Raw genomic sequence first — 17834 nt, 5'->3', positions numbered from 1 at the left:
ACGTTTGTCTGTATTTAAAATACTACTGTAAATACTGAACAGCGGTTTCCACTTTGGTAGAAAGTCAGGGTGAAGTTGGTGTGGCTTTGTGCCCATCTAGCTTGGCCACCGCTGATTCTGTCAAATTTTCTGGAATCATCATCATTTTCCCAGGCTCACAGCGGGACTCCCACCTCGGAGAAAGCAGTGGGAAGTAGCTACTTGTAGTCTACAGATGTCTGGAACACGGCAAGACTGCCTCAGGGGTGGCCGTTGCAAAGAATTAGTGTTTAAAAAACTTCGGCTGTGAAACTGGACAGGGCCCGAAAACAGGCCTTGTGATCGCAATGCAGGATTACCTCGTTCCCATTGCTTCTGATTCTGTGGGCTGGGGAGAAAAAGCAGAAAAAGGAGGGAGGAGGTGGCCAGAAACCCAGGAACAAGGCCAGGATCAAGCCCCAGGGAAAAGTCTGGACCGAAAGTGTCTTCAAGGGCCAGTGGAGAAAAGGTCTGTCCCATTTTAATTTCCCTGTAATCCTGTGGTGGCAGATGGGGAGGCAATATTAGTCTATTGTTGTAAATTTGAAATTGTACTTAGGTGATGAACAAGACTTTTCAGATAGCAGGCAACTTCAGCTCATGGATGTTAACAAGTGCAGCATTAGTGGTAAACTGGAACCATTTAGCATAGTTTGTAGAATAAGTATACCCCTAAGATCAAACTAGATTCTTAAAGCTCCTTTCCAGTGTGCCTCATGATTTCTAGATATTTTGATGTTTTTTCCAAGCTCTGTAAGGTCATGGGGGAGAGCCCTTTAGGCAAGATTTACAGCCTTTGATTAATATATTTGATGTATGCCCATGCTGACATTGTCAATAGTTGGCTCTTCTCTATCATAATTTCTCTTTCTGAAAACATTATTATCACCCCATTTCAACACTCTCCCCCAAAAAAAACCCAATGGAAAAGGAGCCCATACCAAAATGTAGCTTTGACAGAATTAAGCTAGGAAGTTTTATTTTCTCTCAATAAGGGGCCTCGGAGAAAAAAAAAATTCGATCCCTGCTTTCAGTAGGTACTCTGCGTATGTTCACTGACACATTCATCAGAATGGCACTCATACCACAAGTTTGTATGTGGGCTGCGGGTGTCATTTTGCAGGAAAAATGGCACTCTTCGTGCCAGAAACTGGGCACTAATAAGCTGATCTCATGGCCTTTAAAATTTGCAGGGTACAGGATACTTAATACTTAAACCCATACACTGGACACCAGGAGCAAGCTGCCCCATCCCCATCAGCTACTCCACTATCTAGAGCCTTCCTGTCAATTATTCAGGTTCAAACTGGGCAGTGTATGTGCCACCTTAGTCACTGGGAATGCTTTCATTAGACCCAAGAATGTCATTAAGCAAACTTTATGCAGTTCTGAGTTACAATCAGACTTTTTAAACATAACCATTTTGCTCAGAAAAACTGATCATGAATTCTAAATTATTCAGTTATATTGGCTAACTAGTAAGCAACCAACATCTCGGTTCAAACATTCCAACAATCATTCATTTAGAAACACAAATCCCGCTATTATTATTACTTAGTTATTTGACCAACAATAAGCTGTCTCGCAAGGACAAGAATTTGCAATCATGTGGTGCCTTCAACATAGAAAGAAAATCATCCCAAGGTACTTCTCAGTTGTGCAACTTGAAGAACCAGTGTACTAATCTCATCAATATTCATAAATTTGTGCAATTCCGGTAGCTACTGGGTACATGCGTGTTTAAAAACAGGGGTGCATAGGTTCTGGAACCTCATGGCCATTCAGCTGCAGGTTCAGAAACCGTCTAAGAAAGTTGAAGATAAAATCTCTGATCACTTATTTTTTAAGTTGTACTATTTCCAAGCAATCTGAAGTGGAGTTTCCTCATTCTTTGCCCTTATCCCTTTCCTATCTTGGCCTTTCACATGCTAAAGTTAAAACTTCTCGTTAAATTTGGCACAATTAAACGTATCTCTAAACACCACTCACCTCATTCACTTCCATCATTCTTTTCCCTGCTTGTTCCTTTTTCTCATCAGCATTGACCTTCTTCTTAAATAATCTATGTGCAGAAATTTTTGTAAGATTATATTTCTGGTTGACAGCATGGAAAATGACTCAGAATAAAAATACCATAACCATTGACATGTGTTGGTATATACGGATTAGCAAACAAACAAATCCTGAGCTTTGAGGTGCAAAGACATATGACATCAACTCAGTATTAGATTGCTTATTCACTATCCTCTCTAAATAAACCAATTCTGTAATAGAACAATAAATAAATAGAAAAGTGATTTAACTTTCCACAGTTTTAACTCCAAAATCATGTAACTTGTGGTATAAACAAGACACGTGAAAGGATTCCTTGTTTAAACCAGTGTTTCAACTCTCCTCTCTTTAAAAAAATAAATACTTGAAGGGGAATATATTGCAGGGCCAGGGGGAAAGGGCAACGAAGTGGGTCCAATTGAATTGCTTTTTCGAAGAGCTGGCACAGACTCAGTGGGCCAAACGGCCTCCTTCTGCACTGTATCATTCTATAATTCTATGAAAAGCTCCTTAACCCCTATAATCACATCTTTCCTGGCTTGGCATTGGCTTTCCATCTTTCCATTGATGAAGCATCTTGGAACATTATGCTAAAGGCACTACATAAATGGAAGTCATTGCTGTTGAGTTCAGTGGTTTATGCAAAGGAGCACAAAACCTACATTGTGTTTATGTGACACAACTTCCACAAACAAAGTGATTTGTAATAACCTCAGTTCCTGGTGTTGTGCTATCTTCCCATTAACTTTATGGAGCAGCCTGCACAGCATCAACAGTACCAGACAAGAAACTCACATGCATAAGCCGTTAGAAGGTCAGAATTCACTACTTTATATCTGAATGTTCCCTGATAGGTGTAGAAGGTATGTATAGGCCTATAATTGGAGAACTGCAACATCGGTCACTTGTCTCTATGGCTAGTGTTAGGAACAATGTATGGCTTCAACTTATACTCTATATTTGGGTGTTAAGAAAGGTGAAACCTGGTTTTAGTTTCATTTAGAGGTTTTGGGAAGCCTGGGGCCCTGTTTGTATACATGCATTTTTAATGAGGTTTTACAACTCTTGAAGTGAAGAGATGGGTTATCAAGGGGTTAGTAGTTTAGTGAAGTTAAAAAAAACATAAAGTAGAATAAACTATGCTGTTGCCTAGTGACAGGGGTCCAGAGGCATACAGAAAGACAGGAAAACACATAAGGGTGGTCTCTCTAATAAGAAATCCTGCAAGTCTGCTAGGAAACTTCAGGCAACTCGTGTTGCTCTGAAGTTAAAGTAATAGTGAGATTAGATTGCAATTTATGAGTGTCTCAGGGAAAGATACCTACTGAAGAAAAGCATCTAGCAAATGCTCAGAGGTCAGAAATCTGTTTGAAACCGAGCTAACCCAAGCAAGAAACCTTGGCGTTGAGACAGTGGTAAATCTTCACTGGGGTTCTGTGTCTGTAAGGGTCACTGGGATAAAAGGAATAGTGTGAGTTTGAATCAATTTCTGGTGCCTATATTGAAATCTTTCCAACCTTTTTGTCTAGTGTAATATATTTCATTTTTTCTTGTTTAATAAATGTTTTATCCTTTGTGTTAAAAGTATACTGGCAGGCTCCTGTAAATGTGTTCAGTAACTGACTTCCACAGTTTCTAAAAAAAACAAAGTTAAGATCTACCAAGCCAGGTTTCACTCTGGGATCTGACTTGTCCAGTATTATCATCAGCTGGGGTCATAGCAGTAGGTTGAACACTCGCCCATCAGCCACTGGAAACAAGCAGCTGCTTCTGCTGGAAACAGTACAGATAGTTTCTCTTGCTATAAGTGGGTCTAAATATTTAAGTGGTTTCAACTGACCCAGTACTGGCCCTACAAGCCTGCTGCCATTAAAGCTGACAGGATCCGTTGAGCTTCTTAGTTATACACATAAATACTGATATGCAGCTATGAAGATGACCAATGGCATAGTGTACCTGGAATCTATTTTTAATTCTAATTTTAAATAATTCCTTCTACAGCCGAAAATGATAATAGAGTAGGTAAAAATGTTAATTCACACAATGAAATGCAGTGGAAATCAATTCAGTGGCTCATGACAATGAGCCTGGGAATTTGTATTTAGAGTAGGAATGGAATGCAAATATTTAAGATCCAAACAAAAAGATTCAGCATGTAAATTCAAAATCTATGTGACCGGCAAGCCATGGACTGCTGATTTGCTGTTTAGTTGGCAGCCTTGAATGGAAGTAAATGGTACAGTGCTCAAGAAGATGCAATCCATAGCTGGTGTGTGCAGTACATTCAGTTCAGGAAGATTCAAGAACTAAGTAACTGGCAAAGGTGTTGAGTCTAACAGATGGTGGCCAGGCTGTCAAAAGCAGCACTTCAGCTGTTGGACTGACAATGAGTGTCTGCCTTATTGCCGAAGAAGGTAACAATTCTTCTCTTTATTGAATTTTCAACTGTTTGTACACAGGCATGTTCTTGTGAAGCCATTTCACACAATACATGTACCGCTGCTTGCGGGAGGGGTATGTTAATATATTGGTTTCTTGCCATGGCTGTTTCTAGTGGGACCAACACTTGTTTTAGAAATGGGGTAATTCATTTTTTCAGCAGTGCTGTGAGCGATTCTGCCTGTAGGAAATACTACATAAGGAAAGATAACCTTAGTTCCTTTAATACATATTGATGCATAGAGCAAGCTAACACCACATCTGTACTATCAGGGACTGGCCCCTTGTGAAAGATGCCGGAACTTATTTCCCTTTATGACCGGGAGAGAAAGAGAGAAAATTAACAACAACAAAAAATCCCTCAAATAAGTCTCCGATCACTTAACTGAACTGGCGAAGGTAGCCATGTAATGTTCATTGCTATCTGTGGTGGCCTTTGACCCAAAAGCAGTAACAGTAAGGAAAATTTGTAATTACTTAAAATGTTTGAGGAGTGTGTAATTGTTTTTAAGAATATTTGAAAATCACTTTTAAGAGTTTGCATCAATTACAAAGGAATCAATTATAATTTTCTTGAATCATAAGAAATATTGGTCCATTTTTCCTGGCAACCTTTGACCTGGAAGCAGTACCAATGGGAAGTTAAGACTTGGAAGCCACATAGCCAGACACAAAAGAGAGCAGCATAACACAAAGGAGAGCTGGAGGTAGAAGGTGATCTGCACAAAGATGCAGACAAAATGAAAAAGCATACAGAGAGAGAAAAAGGAACACATAATTCGTTTGCGGGGAAGCCAGCAAAGCTGTCTATGAAAAAGTCAGTTTTCTGTTTGGCAGTAAAAAAAGAATTCCATCAGCTCAAGTCACCCTTTATGAACGAGCTAAAGGGAACTGAATCCGAAAAGCAGTGTGAATAGCTCAGGCATGTGAAGGAGCTGAGAACTCGTATCAGATAGCAACGGTAATGTGAGGCATGGTATTAATCAGGAGATGAGAGAAGCATGTAGCTTGGACAACACAGTAATCGTGGGTGACTTCAATCTGCATATAAACTGGGTAAACCAATTGAGCACTAATGCTGTGGAAGACAAGTTTCTGGAGTGTGTTAGGAATGGTTTTCTAGAGCAGTATGTTGAGGAGCCAACTAGAGGACAGGCTATTTTAGATCTAGTATTATGTAATGAAAAAGGGCTAATTAATAATCTTGTTGTAAAAGAACCTTTAGGGATGAGTGACAACAATATCATAGAATTTTACATTGGAGAGAATTTTCCCCCCATGCAGGGTGGGGGGGGGTTGTGCAGGTGTGGGGGCAGACCTGATCAGCGTCCCTAAGCGGGTCTGCACCGCCATTTTACGTGGGCAGGCCAATTAAGGCCCGCCCAGCGTGATGCACACCCGGAAGCGCTGTGCACTCTGCGGGTGGGGAGGAGGGGGTAGTTTCCCTGAATCGGGACTGCGCTCTTTCGTGCATAAGCGCAAAAGAGCGCAGAAAGCTCCCTGAGGCATCTCTGAGATTAGTTTTAAGTTTTAAAAAATGTTTTAAAGAAAAAAAAAATTAAGACATGTCCCCTCATGTGACAGTGTCACATGAGCTGGGACATGTCAATGAACTTTAATGAAAAAATGTATTAATTTATAAACCCTTCATGAAATCTCATCCTGCCCGTGGATGAGGTTCCATGAAAAATGCAAAGGCCACCTGGGCTCTTTGCCTGCCCGCCAGCCTTAAGGTTGGACGGGCAGTTTTCTCAATAGCCTTGATTAGTTAATTAATGGTCTTAATTGACCTTTGACAGTTTGGCGGGTACTTAGCCAACTCGGGTGTGTGCCCACCAATTGAAAATCTAAATGATGCGCGGTGAGGTCGGGGCGCATGCCTGACATTACCCCGTGTCATTTTATGCCTCGGCGAGTGGGCCCCGCCCCACTTGCCAAGCCGAAAATTCTCCTAATTATGTTTGAAAGTGAGGTAGCTCACGCTGAAGCAAGGGTGTTAAAGTTGAATAAAGGAAATTACGAAGGCACGAGGGACAAATTGGCTGAGGTGGATTGTGAAAATACATTAAAAGTTATGACTGTACATAGGCAATAGATAGTCTTCAAAGAACTATTACGTAGCTTATAGCACCCATACATTCCTTCAAGGTGCAAAAACCCAAAGAAAGTCAGTCAATCATGGCTGACAAAGGAAGTTAAGGATTGTATAAGATTAAAAGAAAAGGCTTATAAAGTTGCCAGAAGTAGTAGTAAACCTGAGGATTGGAAGGTTTTTAGAATACAGCAAAGTATGACCAAGAAACTGGTAAAGAAAGGGAGAACAGAATATGAATGCAAACTAGCAAAAAACATAAAAACGGACTGTAGAGCTTCTATAGGTACATAATAAGGAAGGGTTTGGCTAAGACAAATGTGGATCCATTACAGGCAGAGTCAGGAGAATTCATAATGGGAAATAGAGAAATGGCAGAGAAGCTAAATGATTACTTTGTGTCTGTTTTCACTGAGGAAGATACAGGAAATCTCCCAGATTTAGAGATCCAAAGGACGAGGGAGAATGAGGAGTTAAAGGAAATTAGTATAAGTAAAATGATTGTATTGGAGAAATTAATGGGGCTGAAAGTTGACAGGTCTCTGGGGCCTGATATTCTGCATCCCAGAGTGTCGAAAGAGGTTGCAATGGTTAGATAGTGGATGCATTGGTGATCATTTTCCAAAATTCTATAGATTCTGGAATGGTTCCTGAAGATTGGAAGGTAGCAAATGTCACCCCACTATTTAAGAAGGGAGGGAAACAGGGAACTACAGACCTGTTAGCCTTACATCAGTAGTAGGGAAAACATTAGCATCTATTATAAAGGATGTGATAAATGGATACTTAGATAATCATGATCTGATTGGACATAGTCAGCATGGATTTGCGAATGGGAAATCATGTTTGATGAACTTGTTGGAGTTTTTTGAGGATGTTACTAACAAAATGGATAAAGGAGAGTCGATGGACTTGGATTTTCAGAAGGCTTTTGATATGTCCCCCACAGGAGGCTGATTAGCAAAATAAAAGCACATGGATAGGAGGCATTACACTGGCATGGATTAAGGATTAGCTAACAGGCAGAAAACAGAGAGTAGGAATAAACGGGTCATTCTCACAATGGCAGACTGTGACTAGTGGGGTACCACAAGGATCAATACTTGGGCCTCAGCTGTTCACAATATATATCAACAATTTTGATGTGGGGACCAAATGTAATATTTCCAAGTTCACGGATGATACAAAGCTAGGTGGGAATGTTTCTTGTGAGGAAGATGTAAAGTGGCTACAGGAGGATTTGGATGGACTTAGTGAGTGGGCAAGAACATGGCAGATGGAATATAATGTGGAAAAATGAGAGGTTATCCACTTTGGTAGAAGGAACAAATGTGCAGAGTATTTCCTAAATGGTAAGAAATTAGAAAGTGTAGATGTACAAAGGGACCTTGATGTCCTTGTCCATAAGTCACTGCAGCAAGCTATTAGGGAGGCTAATGGAATGCTAGTCATTATCTCAGGAGGATTTGAGTACAGGAATAGTGAAGTCTTGCTTCAATTGTATAGAAGCTTGGTTAGACTGCACCTGGAGTACTGTGTGCAGTTTTGGTCCCCTTACCTCAGAAAGGATATAATTGCCATAGCGGGAGCACAACGAAGGTTCACCAGACTTGCTGCGGGGATGGCAGAACTGTCTTATGAAGAGAGATTGGGCAAGTTGGACTTTATTCTCTAGAGTTTCAAAGAATGAGAGGTGATCTTATTGAAACCTACAAAATACTTAAAGGAGTAGACAGAGTATATGCAGGTAAGATATTTCCTCTGGTTGGGGAGTCTAGAACCAGGGGACACAATTTCAAAATAGGGGGGAAGCCACTTAGGACCGAGGTGAGGAGAAATTTCTTTACTCAGAGGGTTGTGAATCTTTGGAACTCTCTACCCAGAGGGCTGTGGAAGCTCAGTCATTGAGTACGTTTAAGGTAGAGATTGAGAGATTTCTGATTAACAATAATGTAAAGGGTTAGGTGGATAGCATAAGTAAAAGGCATTGAAGTGTCTGATCAGCCATGATCGTATTGAATGGTGGAGCAGGCTCGACAGGCTGAATGGCCTTCTCCGAGAGGATTCATAGACATGCGCCTTGTTGGTGTTAACCATGTCCAGGAACCTCTGGTGGAATATGGCTGCTGGTAAACGCAAGCTGAGAGCTGAATCAAGTGAGTGATAAAGTAAGAGATCCTACTTACCAAAGGCTGGATTAGAGAACTTTGGAACTGCACATGGTACCTCTTGTGAATGGGCAGTGATGCAGGTGCCCATGGTTATGTCAGATGTATCTTTGTTGTGTTGATTATTTAAAGTGAAATTTACCTTTTTATTTATAGTATCATTTGCCTGTTAATTCATCTTTAATTTACATTGTTAAAAAAGTAAAAGCTATAGAAAATGAAATCTTTTGGCCATTTCTTCATTTGGGGGAATCATTTTTCTTTATTTGTTCGTGGGGTGTGGGTGTCATTGCCCATCCCCTAATTGCCCTTGTTCAGAGGGCATTAAGAATCAACCACATTGGTGTGGGTCTGGAGTCACATGTAGGCCAGACCAGGTAAGGACAGCAGATTTCCTTCCCTAAAGGACATTAGTGAACCAGGGTTTTTAAAGACAATTGGCAATGGTTTCCAGATCTTTTATTGAATTCAAATTTCACCATCTGCCATGGTGGCATTTGAATCTGAGTCCCCAGTGAATTAACCTGGGTATCTGGAATACTAGTCCAGTGACAATACCACTATGCCACTGCCTCCCCTAAATTTGTTTTTTTTGGTTTTTGGTTTCCCCACAGGGATCGTAACTTATCTTCTGTCCTGTTGCCCTTTGTTATCACAAACTAGTTACAAGCAGTGATAACATACCACAGTGTTGCATTTGAGCTCAAGAATATTATTCAAATAGAAACAAGTTAGGACATAAAACAGTTAGCAAACTTTAGGGCAGCAGTTCTTCCAAGTATTCAAATTGTACTAGTCAAATGATGGCTATTTATTAACGGAGACCTTTCTTTTTGCTTTCAAGGGCACCAAATGTTTCACTGCTTTAATCATGCGAACCCAAGCATTATACATCAACGCTGAAAGCACCAAGAGGATCAAAACAAGAGCCCAAGATCAATGAATGCAGCTGTTTGTGCTTCACATTCATTAAATTCATTCCTCCCTTTCATCAACAATTTACCAGAAGCTAAAAAGGACACATTCATACAAAAAAACAGAACAAATACTGTTAGAAATTAGTGCAGATTTAGTTAAATCTGTTGCCGGCATCTACACCTTTAACAACAGCAGAACTATATATAAAAGACTCTACTGAGGGCAAGGTCACAGTTGGTATTGTAGCTCCAATTATTTTTTCAAACAGTTAGAAATACAAAAAGCAGTTCCTGTGAAGAAGTGACATGTTCTGCTTAGGTAAGAAGGAAGATTGAGACAAACCAATCCAGTTTTTAAAAAAATGTGTTCTTGATATGTGATTCTTGACAGCCTTTTGTCTCCTAAGGTGATGGTTTGTGCCTCCATGATCAACTCTGTGTTAGATATTACCTGGCGTGGCTTAGGAGCCTCACTCTGGTGCATTTGCTGCAGATGATGACAGTGGGCTGAGAAGGTGCAGGATTCTCTTGCCTCGCTAACCTGGTGAGCTGAGCTCTCCATTTCTCCTCACCTCTTCCAATGCCTCTCCAAACTGTCGGCCTCTAGAGGTCATGGCCATCGGCGACTATCTCCCAGTGTCAGTGTCAATATCCGCCATCTTAATATATCACTTACAGGTGTCTTTGTAGCAGAGGTATGGACGTCAAGCAGGTCATTACTCAATAGCAAGTTCACCATACAGAAGGTCTTTGGGTAAACAGTCGTCACCTATCTGATGGAAGTCGGTCAAGCCAGTGCAGATTTCGTTGGCTTAACAATGAGTGTACGCTGATGGAATTAGATGGGACGTGAGCATCACTAGTAAGGACAGCATTTATTGCCCGTCTCTAAATGCCCTTTGACTGTGTGGCTTGCTAGGCTATTTCAGAGGGCAGTTAAGATTAAACAACATTACAAGTCATATGTAGGCCAGACTGGACAAGGATGGCAGATTTCCTTCCAATGTTTTTTGATCATAATTATTATTAATAAGACTAGCATTTTACTCCAGCTTCTATTAATTAATTGAACTTAAGTTCCCAAATTGTCAAACACAGAAACTAGGAGCAGGAGTAGGCCATTCGGCCCTTCGAGCCTGCTCCACCATTCATTATGATCATAGCTGATCATCCTGCTCCCACTTTCTCCCCATACCCTTTGATCCCTTTTGCCCCAAGAGCTATATCTAACTCCTTCTTGAAAACATACATGTTTGGTCTCAACTACTTTCTGTGGTAACGCATTCCACAGGCTCACCACTCTCTGGGTGAAGAAATTTCTCCTCATCTCAGTCCTAAATGGTCTACCCCATATCCTCAGACAGTGACCCCTGGTTCTGAACTTCATCGGGAACATCCTTCCTGCATCTACCCTGTCTAGTCCTATTAGAATTTTAGAGGTTTCTATGAGATCCCCCCTCATTCTACTGAACTCCAGCAAATATAATCCTAATCAACTCAATCTCTCCTCATATGTCAGTCCCACTATCCCTGGAATCAGTCGGGTAAACCTTTGCTGTAGCAAGTACAAAGTGGGATTTGAACTCATATTTCCAGAACATTAGTCTGAGCCTCTGGATTGCTAATCTAGTAACATTACCACTGTGCTACTGGGTACATTACAAACCACTACAAATACAGCTTCACAACACCTCACACACTATATGATGTCAGCCCTTCTCATAACAAACAAAAAAATTAATTACAATTGCAAAATAATGGATACATTAATAACATTTTCAGCCAATAACAAAAAGGTTTTCCTGGCATAAAACTAGTTGGCCAGTGAAAAGTCCTAACTCACTATACGCTGGAGATTTAGGCTTTCGGTTTAATTCCCCATGTGGTGAGTCCCTGGTCACTACTGTGCGGTTTGGCAAGGACAGTAAAGACCACGGTTTAGTTGGGAGTGGAGGGAAGACATCTTGGATATTCTCCCTTCGCAGCTAGGTCAGGTGCATGGACAAGAACTTCATACGTGTTTTCTGCCCACATTTGTACTCCACACTTTTGGGATATCATTGCCACTCTCACTTAGCTGTTTCCATCAACATAACTTGACATGTTACGATTATTGTTTTTATTTTTGGAATAACACATCAAACTCACACCGGCAGATTTTTCCTAGATACTTTACATAATAAAGAGCCTCTAAAGTGGCCAAGATAGGATCTTAAACTGAAAGACTGGTTTAACTTGCATTTAGTGCAAGATACCCTCTTGGTAAAGGACTTGAAGCTTGCATGAGGAGCAGCTACCCAGGTAGGTTATTAAACAACTTCTAGCACTCATTAATAAGACTGCGCAGCATTTTGATGGCCAGGAAATGGCCTACAATCTCTCCTAACAGCAACTGGCTGATTGGGATTAAATTAGCCATTGCAGAGGATTTTGAGCATTACTTAAAGTTAGATCACCTTTCAATGTTGACAAGGCTGCTGGAGGTTTGAAAAACGTGGGCCAGAATATTGCGCTCGTCGGGCAGGCGCACGGCCGACCCGAATGGGCGCAAAATGACGCGCGATGGCATCGGGTGAGTGTCCCGACGTCTTCACGCGCTTGCACGATATTTCCGTCAGCGGGCACGTGCAGGAGTTGGCAGCGCGCCCGCCAACAATTAACAGGCCTATTAAGGCCATCGAAGATCTAATTGAATTAAGTTTCTCGCCACTCATCCAACCTTATGGTTGGCAGGCAGCTGAAAAGGCCGAGTGGCCTTTGGATCTTTTGCAAAACTTCATCCACGGGCGGGGCGAGTTTTCAATCCGCCATGAAAAAAAATTTCAAACTAATCTCTAACATGCCCCCGATCATATGACTCTGTCACGAGGGGACAAGTTGTTAACATTTTTTAAATCTTTCTTTTTATTTTCATAAATCTCCGTCTCCCTGAGGCAGCTCTCAGAGAGCTTTTCCCGCGCGCATGTGTGAACTTGCGTGCTTGCCCTCTTCCACCCCCAACACAGGCAGCGCTGAGCACTGCAGCGCGCGTTTCACGCTGGGCAGGCCTTAACTGGCCCGCCAGTGTGAAATCGCGGTCACAGCCTGATCGTGGACGGTGGTCGGTTTTCCGACTGCTCCAGCTCGCCCCTGCCTAGCCTGCGCGACGAGGGCAAAATTCTGCCCATGGGAACTTCCTGAGATATTTTGCCAAAACTTAATCAAGACTCTTCATTTCAGTGACTCTATGAAGATTTCACCTAAAAAGCAGTGTGCAGCAACAACACAAAAATGACTTCTGTTTGTGTAACGCATATAATGTAATAAAACATAAAGCGCATCATAGGAGCATTAGAAAACAAAATATGACAAGTCAGGTAAGGAGATATTAGGTCAGATGGTCAAAAGTTTGGTTAAAAAGGTAGGTTTTAAGGATGGTCTTAAAGAAGGAAAGTGAGGCAGAGGGATGCAGGGATGGAATTGCAGAGTTTGGCGCCTTGGCAACTGAAGCCAAGGCCAACAACGGTGAAGCAATTCAAATCAAGGATGCTCAAGAGGCCAGAATTAGAGGAGTGCAGAATTCAAGGAGGCTTGTGGGCTGGAGAAGATTACAGAGATAGGAAGGGATAAGGCCACAGGGGGATTGAAAGTAAGAATGTAACTTTTAAAATTAAGACGTTCAAAACCAAAGTTCAGCCAGCACAGAGATGCTAGGTGATCAGGACTTGGTGTGCTACTCTATCTGGATGCCTCATAGACATCTTCAGAAGAAAGAAAATGCTTTTCACAGGCACCTTGCTAAGGCTAGCTTATTTTGCCTGGGAAATTGGAGGAAGAGATGAGCCAGGCAAAGTGGCAGCAACTGTTGCAGGGGAGGGAAGGCAAAGTTGACTCCTTTCCCTGGTGAGTACAGGACATCCCTCCTCCAACAGGACCTATAGTGCCATGTCTGAGAACCTGTGTGCCCTCTCACTTAGCCCCTGAACCATGCTGAAAAGGGCTGCTGCTGTGTGCCAGAATATTTCAGGGGTAAAATATGAGTGGTCATTTTTATTTCAGAGACTGTTTTGGGATATAGTTGTGGAGCCTATTTAAGTGGACTTGTTGAAAGGGCAATAGCCTGTAGAGGTGCCAAGTTAATAATTGTTTTTGGTTGTTGCTTCCACTTAAGGATTAACGATTAACCAAAGGGAATCTATGACATCTGAACCCTCCACTCACTGAAGTATAATTTTTAACAGTACAGTACTATTTAAGCATATTTAAGATGGTAAAAACAGGGAAGTGAAGAATGAGAGGCAAGAGACAGCTTACAGAAGACAATGAAAGTGCCCTGCACATTTGTAATTATTACAGTTAAAACAGCACAAAATATAAATAAAATCATTATGAATTCTGTCTGACATTCAGAGTTGACTCATATTTGTACAATTGAATACTTTCTGGTTTTTACTGCATTTTTAATTATCTCTTGCTGTTCTTCCTAAATGAACATACTAAAGTGCAATAATCTTCACCATCACTGTTTGTGAAATATTTGCAGATGATAGTAAGCAAATATCATTCCTTGATTATGCCTTTAAATTTTAATGTAATACATTGAGCTTATTTGCCTTCTAACCTACTAAATTTGAAACAAAATGAAGTCTTTAATCTGGTACTATTCATATAGGGCAGAATTTTTCGCTCAGTGTGCAAGTGCGCGCCCGACATGCTCAAGTATAAGATAGCACGTGATGACATCGGGTGAACCTCCCGACGTCGCCATGCTCTTGCGTGATATTTTGGTTGGCGGGCGCGGGCGAGAGTCGGCAGCGCTCCCACCGACAATTAAGAGGGCTATTAAGCCCATTAACGGCGCAATTAACGGGTTTTTCACTGCCCATCCAACGTTACGGTTGGCAGGCGGGTGAATCGGCCACGCAGCCTTTGCGTTTCTTAGGAAACCTCACCCAAGGGCGGGATGAGGTTTCCCAGCTTAATTTTAAAGAAGATGAAAATGGTTGGACACAAATTTCAGCAACCATATGTTAAAGTGACTCATTTGGACGTGTGGGCATTTTTTCCGGATTTTTAAATCTGTTTTTATTGAATTTAAAGTCTTCAGCTCCCTGAGGCAGTTCTCTGCCTTCAGGGAGCTGTCATTCCGCGATCTCCTGCACCTGTGCTGACTTCAGCGCTCGTCCTCCTCCCGCCCCCCCCCCCCCCACCCCGGCAGCACTGAGCCTTTCAGCGCACCTTTGACACTGGCAGGCCGTTAATTGGCCAACCAGCGTGAAATCGTGGTCAGGGGCCGATTGGGGGCAGCAGTCTGTTCCCCGGCCACTCCTGGGCCCGCCGCTCACGGCTACCCACCGACCCGAAAATCCTGCCCATAAAGAAGTTGGATTAAATGGAAGGACTTTGAAAGCTGCAAAGTACTCAAAGAATCAATTTACACAAATATTATAGTTACATGGATGATTGAAAATAAAAGGGTATGTGAGCAGCATTACGTGCCCAGTGCTATTCTTCAATTTGTTTAGTCCAGAATTGCCTTCTTCATCTCCATGACAAACACCATTCACTGGCACATTATATACAGTGAATCTGGAATTAAAGAAATGTACCTGTTTCAAATGAAATAATGCATTGAATGATTGCACTTAATAGAGTTTTGGTCAGGAAATTGTTCCTGAAACCATGCTGCCCATGCTGATGTCAATGCAACATTTAATTAAAGGCCTGGACGTAGTTATTCCTACCACCTTGGTGGCAAATATGGGGAGAAAATTACCAGTAACAGTAGTTTCACAAGGGAGGTAACTTGCTGCATAGAGATGGCTTCATTGTATAAAGTTGTCTGGTGGATTCCATTATTTATTTTTCTTCTTTTCAAATTGATGAAAACTTACTTACAAAATATATACTTTAAATGTTCACAATGAATATGCAAAATTGTAATCTGTTTCTGATAACAACAAACTACTGCAGATGCAGATGAAATCTGAGCTGAAAACCTGTTTAAGATAATTGTTTAATTAAAAGTCTCCTCCAAAGGGGCCTTCACACTGTAAATTGCAGAAATTATAACTGGATTGTTCTTTGTCATTCTAATAAGCACCTTGATGTACTAATTACCTTAAGGTGTTTAGAATGCTATGGACAACCTGCTGAAGTGTTCATAGTGAATGTGGTGGAGATGTGGTTTATTGATGTGCTGATGAGGTATTTCAGATTTTAAAGCTAAGCAATTAATCTACTACAGGGTCAAAAGGATTTTCGATCTGGTGGAAGGAGGTGTGCAATGTCATACGTACTTCTTCTGCTGTCCAAGCTAAATACAACTTCTTCCACCAAACTGAACGTTCAGTGTACATAGCTGTGATGTCTCAGAGTGACTAGGTTCAATTAACAACAGGAATTTGCTACTGCAGCCAAACACTCAAGTTAGCAACATTCCTAACAACTTTGAAGAAAAAGAATATCTTATCACCTTTTCAAATGTGGGCATTCATTTGACCCGGCACTAGATAAAATAGCTTAGTTCAGATTTTTAGCAACAGAAATTGCAGTCAGCTCTGGAGATACAATTTTTCTTTCCTGTCCGTTGAGCCAATTACTTGTGCTTCAAGGGCTCATGACTCATGCAGGTGGACAATTAAATATTTCATCGTGCAGCAAACTAAAAATGAATTTAAAAATGACCTAATACTTTGGATACCCGTGCCAATTTCCTGTGATAACTATAGGTAATGTCATTGGTGTACTTAAACACACAATGTCCTTCTGTATTCTGAGCATATTTTGTGAATGAGTGAGCTGCCAGTATAGTACAAAAGTTCAAACCTCCTCCAGTTTGGGCGTGTTCACTGTTGGGAATTGTTTTGTCAAAATATTTACTAAAGCAGCCGAATTTTTAGCTTATACAAAGCAGCAAGTCGCAGAGCAATTTTGCTCTCAAAGTCATTATTTTGTTTGTCAGTTTTCCTCACTTTACCCCGCCCCTTGCCCCCCACCAGACATTTGTGTCTTTTTATGAGCTGCAAAATGAGCACTTTAGCATCCAATATGGCGGGCAGGGTGAGAGCTCATTACACCCCAGAAGTACACTGCCTGTTACACTGGTGAAGACAGAAAAAGAGGCAGCCAGGGCCTGCGCTTGAAACAGGTGGCCCTTAGCATATGACAATAGGCGGCCTAACACCTTCCCTTTTACAAATTGGATTGCACTGGACTAAACCTGGTCCTTATATATCACCTGAAAGGGACCACTAGAGACTGCCAAAAGAGTAAGCTTTTCAAAAACAATACTTACTTGAATGGAAGACGTGAGACTGAGCCCATTCCCGATACCTCAGGGCTGACCCGAGGTCAACTACCAGCGATGCAGTGGCCTTAAATTAAGTCCTCTTTGCCTGGGGACAGCCAACAGATGCCAACGGCTCACTGGTCTCACGTAACCCAATATTGGATGCTCACCTGTTACGGTGCAGGAATAATTCCATGCATTTCAGACAAAACAGTACCTATTCTCATCAGACCCAAAAGGGGTCACTAGATGGTAAAACCACCCCCCCAAACCTTCCCCAGTAACATTTCTTATTGGTTAGCTGACCATGGACAAGAAAGTTTAGGGTCTGCATGACTTAGTTACGCTGAGTTCTGGGTGATCCAGTGTGTCTTTTTAGCATAATAAAAATGTTATCCAAACAAGTGCTGTATAACCAGCCATGTTACCCAACTATGGAATCACAAAGTGCGATGCATTACCTGCTTTCATAGAACAAAAAGGAACAGAAAGAATAGAATATTTCAATTTATAAAGCATTTTATCACGAACATACGAATTAGGAGCAGGAGTAGAACACTCGGCTCCTCGAGCCTGCTCCGCCATTCAATGAGATCATGGCTGATCTGATTGTAACCTCCCGCCTACCTCCGATAACCTTTCACCTTGCTTATCAAGAATCCATCTACTTCTGCCTTAAAAATATTCAATGATTCTGCTTCCACTGCCTTTTGAGGACGAGCGTTCCAAAGACTCTCAACCTTCTGAGGGAAAACATTTCTCCTCATCTCTGTCTTAAATTCTCCTTGCAATAAACTTGCTGTACTTGCTGTACCTGCATACTAACCTTATGTGATTCATGCTCTAGGACACCCAGGCCCCTCTGAATCTCAGAGCTC

The 17834-nt window shown here is 41.5% G+C and overlaps 1 protein-coding gene across 1 annotated transcript in view; it reads right to left on the bottom strand.

Annotated features, from left to right (window-relative positions):
* The window catches only part of ptprea (protein tyrosine phosphatase receptor type Ea), a 321222-nt gene that overhangs the window by 236622 nt on the left and 66766 nt on the right, over positions 1 to 17834 (bottom strand). The window contains exon 2 of the mRNA XM_078564878.1: positions 2008 to 2080. The gene's annotated coding sequence lies outside the window, so the exon portion shown is untranslated. The remainder of the gene's footprint in view (positions 1 to 2007; positions 2081 to 17834) is intronic.

The sequence above is a fragment of the Cetorhinus maximus genome, chromosome 20 (genome assembly GCF_964194155.1).
Source record: "Cetorhinus maximus chromosome 20, sCetMax3.hap1.1, whole genome shotgun sequence".
NCBI classification, from domain to species: Eukaryota; Metazoa; Chordata; class Chondrichthyes; order Lamniformes; family Cetorhinidae; genus Cetorhinus; species Cetorhinus maximus.
Note: the sequence above shows the minus strand (reverse complement) of the source record. Positions and strands in the feature narration are given on the sequence as shown.